This window comes from Acomys minous (genome assembly GCF_964271855.1).
Source record: "Acomys minous genome assembly, chromosome: 9".
In the NCBI taxonomy this organism is placed as follows: Eukaryota; Metazoa; Chordata; class Mammalia; order Rodentia; family Muridae; genus Acomys; species Acomys minous.
The window spans coordinates 84,984,082-84,994,734 of record NC_140490.1 but is presented as its reverse complement, the minus strand read 5'-3'; positions in this window follow the sequence as shown (position 1 = coordinate 84,994,734).

The following is a 10,653-nucleotide window of genomic DNA, read 5'->3' as shown; positions in this document are numbered from 1 at the left end:
AGCTTTGGCCTGAAAATGTTTCTTGGGTCCTAGGCCAATTAGCTATTGAAAGTCGATTGTATACTAATTGGGGCATGACAATCTTTCCAGGCTGTCTTGAAGATTTTCATTCTGTCCAGTGTCCTGGAAACCTCAAGAGCTGACATCCTGAGAACAGGCTAACATGCTTTGGTAAAATATGCCCTTGAAACTTCAATATTGTTAAAAGTTGGGTGGTGAGATTGATGAGAAAACAACTATTGTAAAAGAACTCTGTTTTATCTTAGTTTATCAATGATGACTAGACTTATGACCAAGCAGAAATTAGAACACATGTCTGGGCACAAAAAAAAAAGATGTGATCTGTGTTTTGGAACATCATGCATCTATCCCTGCCTAATGAGTTCTGTATAGATAAAGAATCACTCTGACTGCCAGTCAGTCAGGATGCAAACCTACTCCTGATCCCCATGCCCAGATCATTCCTCTTTCTCCTCCACTGAAGCTCTTGCATCCACCTTCTTCCGGCCCTGGTCCACACCCCAGAACTGGACTCCAGAAGATTATGGTGTGGCTCAGCCAGCCTTAGCACACACCTATAATCCAAGATCTTTCTTTACACGGGATTAATAAATTTAATCCTAGGTCAAGAGACAGAGCAAGAAACCAGCAGACAGGGATCAAGTAGACAGGAGGGATTTTGGGAAAGGGGTACTTAAGACAGCATAGAGAGGAAGGAGATTTTTAGCTCTTTAGCTATTAGCTCTTTAGCTCTTTTCCTTTTAGCATTTGACTATTTTACTCTGGCCTATTAGGTGAGCTAGCAGACCTGTTCCTTCTGGGCTGTGAACTGAGCTAGCAAGCTTTGTACCTTTTGATGTTTGGCCTTTTCTTCTGGGATGTGAGCTGAGCAGGAAGGTCAGAGAAAGCAGGAAGGATGCTTTCTCTGCCTCTCTATGATAGAAAGTTTTCACCCCAGCATCTGGTTTTTGAGTATCCATTGATAAAATTGAAAAATATGGGGATTGTCCTTTATAAAACCACAAAGTGAAATACATATCCTTCATTAAAATAAAAAAGATATTTTGTGTGGTTTTGATAGGTGAGTATGTATGTTGTGGATAGCAAGAATGAGCTGAGTCTCTCTAAGAGGCCCCAGTGAAAGGACAAAAGGGAAATTTAATTATTTGTACTTGCTCACTTTTCATGGCATTTCTAGGCCCTGGAGCCAGTATAAAGAGGAGTCAAAGCTGATGTTTCTGACCTGACTCTTCTCCTTGGGTTCTGGTTATCTGTCTTATGGCAGGTGTATTCTCCCTGCCAATATTATCACACGTAGCTATCTGACAGCCTTTACCATTTTCCCACTGCAGATAGTGTGTAGGATGCTGTACTTCACAAATTTGGTTGGTGAAAGTCATAAGTTTATTCCAGACTTTCTGGTCCCAGACAATACTTTTGTCATCTTTAGTCCTCATTCTTTTCCTATTTGACATCTTGACATTTGGAACCATTATTCCTGCTGTGTAGGACAATATGTCATGTGTGTATGTGTGTATTTGAGAAAATATGTTTTTATACTATATAGTACATACATAAATTATATATTGTACTCTAAATTTTTATGAATCATGTTTTACTTTGAGAATTTGCACGTATTTTTATTATGTGTTTAAATGTATTATATTTATTTTGTATTTATGTTGGACAGAGCCAGATTTAACCAAGACACAGCTAGACACATATATATCCATGTATCTGTGTGGTACACCTTTGCTATACGGGTGTATATGTGGTGTGTACAGGTTTACATGTTACAGGTTTACTACACACACACACACACACACACACACACACACACACACACACACGTGTGTGTGTGTGTGTGTGTGTGTGTATGGTTTTGGTGTGTGTATGTGTATGTGGTGTAACTATATGTGTGCAGAAACAGGGGACAGAGAAAGACGCCACATGTCTTCTTTTGTCAGTGTTTTAGTCCTTAATACAAGGACTTTTAATGAAATTTAAGCATGTACTTTCAGCTCAGCTGACTAGTAATTACCTGGCAACTTTCTGTGTTGTAGAACACTGAGACTACAGGTTCATGCAGCTATATCCTGTTTTAGTGTAGGTATTGTAGGTTCTAGCTCAGGACCTCATGTTTGTACCAGAATGTTATTCCCCATGGATCCCTCTTCCCAAGCCAAAGACAGGGTTCTTTTTAAGGGTGAACTAACAATAAAATTAGTGTCATTTTAGTGAGTTCTGAATCACAAGTCTTTCATAATAAAAATAAAGGGAAATACAATTTTTCTTTTTCTTCTTCTTCTTCTTCTTCTTCTTCTTCTTCTTCTTCTTCTTCTTGTCTCTCAAATTTTCTGTTTTTAATTTATGTTATGGCATAGTATTTAAGATGGAAGTGATTAGATTTCTACTTTGCTTTAAATGTGAATCATTTGTTTCAAAATTATAAACCTCTATATTATAAATTCATGTATGCTTTTACCCACATGTGTTTCATTTGTTTGAATCACATATTATCTGATTATTCTATATAATCCATACAATATCATCTTACTTGCGCCAAGGAAGTTCTAGAGACTATAGGTAGCCAAGGGATTTATTTATATTAATTGTGATTTTTGAAAGTACTTGTTTAATTTTATCAGTCAGATTTCACTTTGAGGTGTTGTATACATTTTATATTGAATATTATTATTATATGTGTGCATGGTCAATATAACACATGCCCACACATATACTGGATGTGCACCTGTGTATGTTCATGAAGAGGCTGGGGGAAGATGTTGGATGTTCCGCTGTCTCACTCTACAACTTACTATCCTGACACAGGGTCTCTCGCTGAATCTGTAACTCTTCCGACAACTAGAAAGCCTAGCATTCTCCTGTCTCCATGTCACAATACTGAAGTTGCAGGTGCATATTCAGCTGCAACAAGCTTTTACATAGGTGCTGAGGATCTGCACTCAAGCCCAAGCTGGAAAAGGGGTGTTAGAAACAGAGCCTGCCCCCTAAGCCCCTCTTAGTGAAGCTTCTGTTGCACTGTGGCATGCACATGAGACCACACTGCCACTCTGAACAAATGACAGAATCTGTTACACAATTAACAGTTGTTTAAATGCTATCTACCCTCAAAGATTTATTTAAATTTCTTCTCATATGTCATTTTAAGTTTCTCGTTCTCCCCTTTTTATTTATCTTCACTTTATTCTGTCCTAGTCTTAATGTTGTAGATCTCTACTTTTCTTTCTACTAGATTTTAGATATTAGTATTCACTTCTTATGTACTGGAATATTTTTATTTTTTATTTTAATTTTGAATTTTAATATGAAGACAAAAAATTCCCCTTTCCTTTCCTACACCAATCTTTTAAGGACTTGATGTATGTGTGGCATATTGTCAAGGCAAACAATAAACATGCTAACATAGACAAGGAAAATCCCAAGATGCACCAGCAGTATACAAAGAAATGGAGGTAAGTGAGGAATGCTGAGACCAGGTGAAATAGTCATCCCAAGTAAGGGGCACACCAGTTGGTTTTATAAAGCCAAATGTTCAACTCTGAAGATATTAATGTATAAAAACCTGTGGAATCTAAACATCTGTAAAGTGATAAATGTAAGTGGTAGGAACTAGCGATGGCATGAAACAGGCTCAACAAAATCAGAAAGTCAGGGTGTGGGCATCGCAGTTACTCTGCCCCTTCTAGATGTGGCCATGGCTCCAGTAATACATGGCCAACTTTAAATCCATTGTCTCAGAAAAGTAATGGCATTGATGAAGTTAATATAAAATTTGGAAACTTCTAGCACAATATGTATAGAGTTTTACTCTGTGGTATACAAAGTCTTTAGACTACAAACTACCTTAGTGAGGGAAGAGCCTGCGAAATCCTCTGGAAGAAAAAGTTCATATTCATATTGCCAATATGGTTCAGCAGTTAAAAACACTCACAAGTCTTGCAGAGGACATGGTGTAGTCTCAGCAGCATCATGATGGCTTATGGCTTACTTTATGTAAGCTGCCAACTTCTTTTAGCAACACTGTGCAAATCATACCAAGAAAAATTGATGGTGAGGAAGAAGAAGAAGAAGAAGAAGAAGAAGAAGAAGAAGAAGAAGAAGAAGAAGAAGAAGAAGAAACAAGAGAGAAAATGCAGTCTACCAATGCAGTTTAATTGGCATACCAACAACACAGAGAACACAAAAAAACCAAATATGACATTTTCTCAAACAAGCAAATTGTATGTGTTCACCACTGTTTATAATGTTATCTACTTGTAAAAGTAAAATGGATATAAGAGTGAATATTGGTAGAAGGATAGAACAGGAGCTTTGTGTAGGGGAAGAGAGCAGAGTATAAATGGATGAGAGTGGGATCTGTGCTACTTTTCTACTGCTGTGATGAACACAATGACCAAAATAAACTTGGGGATGAAAGGGTTTACTCCTTATTAACATGATTATGTCACACACTACTTCTGAGGAAATCCCAAGTAGATTTTAAAACAGAGGCCATGGGGCAATGTTGCTTACTTCTTTGGCTTGTTACCAACACCTCATTCTACCTGCTTATGTTTTCACACAGAAAGTCAGCCACAGAATGACACCACATACTGAATACTGCCCCCCATATTACTCATCAATTTAAAAAGTGCAGGAGCCTGGGAGAAAGAGGAAATAGAAGGATCCAGCGGGTCCTGGAAAACTACAGGCGAGTCTCGGCCCTGGGGTCCTCCACAAACTATGGCAACAGCCAAGGAAAAAATAGGCAGTAAACCTTGAACCCCTACCCAGACTAGCCGATGGACAGGACATTCTCCACTGGTGAGTGGAGAAGGAGATCTAACTTTCACACAAACTCTGGTGCCCCATATTTGAACATGTCCCTTGGATGGAGATGCCTGGTGACACTCAGAGGAAAGATAATAGGTCACCAAGGAGAGACTTGCTACCCTATGAGCATATACAGGGGGAGGAGGTCCCCCTCAGACACAGACATAGGGGAGGGGAGGGGAGTAGGGGGGAAGTGGGAGGAAAGGAGGAATGGGAGGATACATGGGATGAGCTAACAACTGAGATGTAATATGAATAAATTAATTTTTAAAAAAGTGCAGGAAAGACTTGCTCACAGGCTAATGTAGAAGTGACATTTTATCAGAAGAAGCTGCATCTTTCCATATGATTCTAGCTTTGTGTCAAAAGGGCATCAAACTAACGACAACATATGGTCAAATAAATGACATACTTGAATGTAAGTATCTTTATGAAGCAATATTGATCATGGATACACATGTCAACTTAACATCAGATGGTATTTTTTTGAGTGCATAAATATTCACAAAATTAGGCATAATTAATAAGTATGAAATATTCCTCTGATTATGCAGATAGGTATGTCTTGGGCCAAAAATGTTTTCTTTAATGTTTGGAATTAATTAAAAAACAAATATATCATGTGCTTTTTCTGTATTGCCTTCCTACTAGCTCTAGGTTCCCCACAGTATCTCCCTGACAATTTTAAGATCTCTTACTTAAAAAATTAAGTCCACTTAGTATTGCCCATTTCTGCATGGACACAGGGTCATCCAATAGATTTTAGCCAACCTGCCAAAATCCACATCCAAAGTAAAGTGAGTGTCACTTCCCCAGCATGTCACCCCTGTCTTTCTTCCAAGACTTTAGGAACATTGTGGAATTGAGGAGGAAAATCAAGCCAAATGATTTAAGAAAATTAAAATGAAGAAGTTAAAACAGCATTAATATAGTGTCATATGTAAAATAAAGGTTTTAGCAATACATACCTAAAAAGACCAGACTCAGCTATGGTAAGAGCAATAAGCAAAGTCTGAAGTTTGTGAACAGAGCAGATTTCTAGTGGAACCATTTAGAGCAATGACTTTAATAATTTACTATTAAATATAGAGATTTTGTCACATTAACAACTTTTAATTATTGTTAAAGCATATAATTATCTTGAAAAGCTAAAAAAATAAAATAAATTTTCAGCATTCAGGTTTGCAAACTCAGTCCATGGCTCAGTGTTCTATTATCTGTTAGGTATTTGAAGGCACTGGAACTCATGGGTATATGAAAAGTTACCTAGATTTTTTTCCTCATGAGTGGTAGGTGAAAGAGAAAAAATTAAGGGTGTCCCCCTCCTTTTTATGGGTGTGCCCTGGATGTCCCAAAATTGCTGACTAATTTTTATATATTTTCAACAACTTCTAGAACCAAAGCAGAGCAGCCATCACTGTGTATCTGGGCCATGGGAGGACAGTCTAAACAAACACAGACCATAGGAAAGAATTAGCAAACAAACATATATGAATAAACATAAATGTGTCATCTTCTACTGAGAAACTTCTACATGATGAGGAACTCACAACATTACCAAGGGAGAGCTCTTCTATGCTCAGTTACAGATACTCTGAATTATTAGCTAGTCAGGTGTTCAGATAAATTTCAAGATCAATTGGTGAGGTCACAGAAACACCTTTCAGTAATTGGAAAAATGGCTTATGTAAGTCAAGCTATGAAAACGTTAATAAACATGCAGTTAATTATTAATACGTGATAAAACAGAAATTAGATCATAGTTCAAATGTAAGTTCCAGAATAAATATAGGAAAAAACAAAGTGGTGAATGAAAGGACATTTTTACATGAGAGAAAATTATTTTTTTCAAATTTAATTAATTTATTCAGATTACGTTTAAATTGTTCTCCTATCCCTTGTTACCTCCTCTTCCTCCTTCCTTCTCTTTTTCACCCTATTCCCCTTCCTATGTCTGTGACCAAGGGAGACCTCCTCCCCTACTATATGGTCATAGGCTATCAAGTTTCATCTTGGTAGCCTGATTATTCTTTCACTGAGTGACAGCAGGCTTCCCCACCATGGGAAGGTGGTTAAATATGGGATACCAGAGTTCACATCCAAGTCAGTCCCCACTCTCCATTCAAATATGGGGAATGTCTTGTCCATAGGCTAGCACTGAAGTCTTTGAATGTTAATTACATAGATCATATGTTCCTGGAATTATATCTTCCAAGTTAAAAAGCAACTGAGTGTAAGTAATCAGAACCAGAGCTGCCGGACACTGGATATGAGCTGAGGAAGTGAGTGACAGGGCAAATACTGGCCACAAACATGCTTGAGTACCTGTCAATTTGTACCGAGGGCATTGTAGTGAATGTTCCCTGTCTTGGTAGTTCTACTCCAAGATGGGAAAGACAGAGAGGAAAATTCAAGAATGTCATGGTCCTGCCAGCCTGGTGTGCCAGAAATGAACAACAAAAAGGCTTTGTATCAAATGATGTAGAAAAAAGAACAACACCATTCTTCTAGGATCTCCATTTATAAATTGAGGTGCCCAAACACACACCTATTCATGTATGCACACAGTCACACTCACATGTATTCTCAAACACATATTGATACACTCACATCACACATGCACACATTCATACACATGCACACACGGACAAGCGTTCATAGTCACACACATATTTCAATCCTTCACTTGTATGCATATACAGACTTCTGCATACATCACAAACAAAGACTTACATGCAAATGTAACTTTTATTTGCGTAATATAATTGTCACCTCAGAGCCTTACTGCTGAATAAGCTTACCTTTTTAGTCCTTTCTACTGTCTGGACGGCTGGTTCAACTCAGCTGTTCTTGGTCAAACTCCTCTCCAAGCTAACGGATTCAACGTGGTTTCTCTCACCTTCTCACTGAATTACTCTGCTGAGCCTCAAACAAACTCTGGCAATTTGTTCTAATCTTCTTGCTTCTTCTCATTCTCTGGCTAATTCTGTCTCCATCTGTGCCTAGCTTATCCTCCATGCTTCTATAAAACTTTCCTGGTAAAATTACTTCCTCCCCCACCTTCTTTCTGCACTTCTCCTTAGCCATCATTTTATTGTCTATTCTCATGAATGTTGCGAGTATCCTACAACTGACTCATTCATTCAGATCTTTCTTTTATTCATCACTTTGTCTGCTTCTGAATTAGACATATCTTTCAAACTTGCCTGTTTTCTCCATCAAACTAACTTTACCTTCATTGTTTAGGATTAAAGGTGTATAGTAAAGTAAAGGTATGTCTGTATTCCAGCAAGAGGGATTAAAGGATCAAATTTCTCTAAAATCACATGTATATAGGTGGACTCTCGCTTTTCTCTTCTCTTCTCTTCTTTCTCTCTCTCTCTCTCTCTCTCTCTCTCTCTCTCTCTCTCTCTCTCTCTCTCTCTTTCACTCTCCCTTTCTCCCTCCCCCCTCAAATATACACATATGTGAAAAGACTTTTAAACATAGTGGTAAATAAAAGACAGAAAAATAATTATATTTAAAGACAATAAATCCAGTTTATTGTAAAGAACACTAAACTACAAATTATTCAGAGAAAAATGTTGAAATATATCTATTTTAGGAAATCAATATTTAATGTCATTAAATTTTTTAAAAGATACATTGAATGTTGATGCAGAGATAAATTTAAATTTCTACCTTTGATTTCAGTGGAAAAAATTACAAACCAATATAATTATTGAGGTGCAAAATGAAATGAAAAATTGAAAATATACAGGAATAGTACATGTATCTTTATAAATCAGTTCTCTAATTTCAAGCAAAATGAATGGAATTACAGATAACTGATTTCTAAAAGTTAAGTATATTTATTCAGACTAATAAAAAACTGTTGTTAGCAGTGTAGGAGAAAGACACTGAAAGATGAAATGAGGGAAAGTGGGAAGGAGAATGAGAGTGTAATGGGATGAATGTGGTCATATTATATTATAGCAAGTATATTATTGTCAAAATAAAATTAATAAATAAAGGAAAGTGAAATACAAAGAAAAATATCATTTATCATTTAAGGGGCTCACATAAGTTTATGACTCAAATTCAAAAGATAAGTTTATGCCAGGAGGTGGCTCAGTTGGTAACATCTTTCTCAAGACCTGATTCATTGTCATGGCTGCCTAAACATGATACATAAAAGGAGGACACTAGTAGACATGCTGGTATGTAAGGAGGAAAGGTAATGAAGCCTCAACTGTAGACTAAAAACTGCAGGCAACTAAGGAATGATGAGAGTGAGAGAAATATCTTTACACAAGAGAGAGGACATCAGTTGTTTATGTAAGGGTCACCTCTGAAAACATACATGAAAGGAAATTTATATAACCTGAGTGGGTTGTTTTTTAATGCATAGACACAGATAGTTATAGACACATAATACATATAGAAAGATAGATAAAATTTTAATATATAATCAGTTAAAATTTTAATGGGAATAGTATATATAAGTTATTAGACACTGCTATGAATTAAAATTAATAGAAGGAAGGTGACATAACTCAGTAAAATCCTTGCAGCACAACTGTGAGAATCTGAGTTTGAATCCCTAAAACCAACAAAAACCTGTATACTGAAGCTGGCTTGTGAAATCCACCATTGCAACTGTACATTGGTGGTGGATACACGAGAACATCATTGTCTAGATTGCCTGGCATACACAGCAGAATATAAAATAAACATGTCTTAAAGAAGGTGCAGGTAAAGGAAATGTATATGATTGTGCTCATATGTGTGTCCATACTGACACAGATACCAAGACAAACAGAAAACATACACATCTGCACACAGACACACAAAGACACACACATATGCTCACATACATATTAAAAATACAGTGAAGAAGATAAAACATTACTGACTTAAGGCTAAAAATGAATGACCTCTTTTTATAAAGCTCAGTGTATATACTAACATTCCACATAAAATAAATACAAGCATTTCTAATTAATTTATGATGGAATGACAAAATTAAAACACAATCCTTTGCTAAAGAGCCACCTGGGTAAGCTGTATAAAAGCAGGTAGAGATCTAATTGGACTTAGTACCTTTTCAACAACTGACACGCAAATCCTGATATAGAACCTGAGTCAATGCCCCAATCTTAATGAAGCCATGTGTTTTAGAGGAGAGCCTACAACCATCATTTTACTGAAGACAAAAAAATATTTAACTACATATGCTTTTTCATGCTTAAACACACCATGCTCAAAAGTCTGTAAAACACATAATAAACAAACAGTCCTTTTACAGATGTAAACAAATGTGTAATATGTCATTTAAAAATGAGAGATAAAGAGGTAGAAAAGATAGAAATTCATGAACGAATATATTCTAAATACAGTATGTACATATATAATCACTCAAAGCATCAATAAAAATTGTAGGCATAGTCAGCATGGCATGTCCTCACTTTAAATCATGAAAATTATTGTAGACACACTATGTATGGAGAATGCCTTACATGGTTAATAATGCTTACACTAAGGGTATTCCATGGAGATAGAAAAAGCATGGCTGATATACTTTTCAATTGTAGAGTTTGCCAAAAGGCTTATTGCTAAAGGTCATAAATTTTATGCAGTTTGGTGTCATATCTATTATTCACATTGAACTCCATGAAAATATAAAATTTTGATTGGTCCATAAGGAAAATTAGGCAAATGATTAAAACTTTACACCTGAGTTCATTACATGTCAGATTTTGTGTAATCAGTTTTCCCTCCATACTGGAAAGATAAATTATTACCAAATTCAGCATGTGCCAATAATGAGTGTTGTAT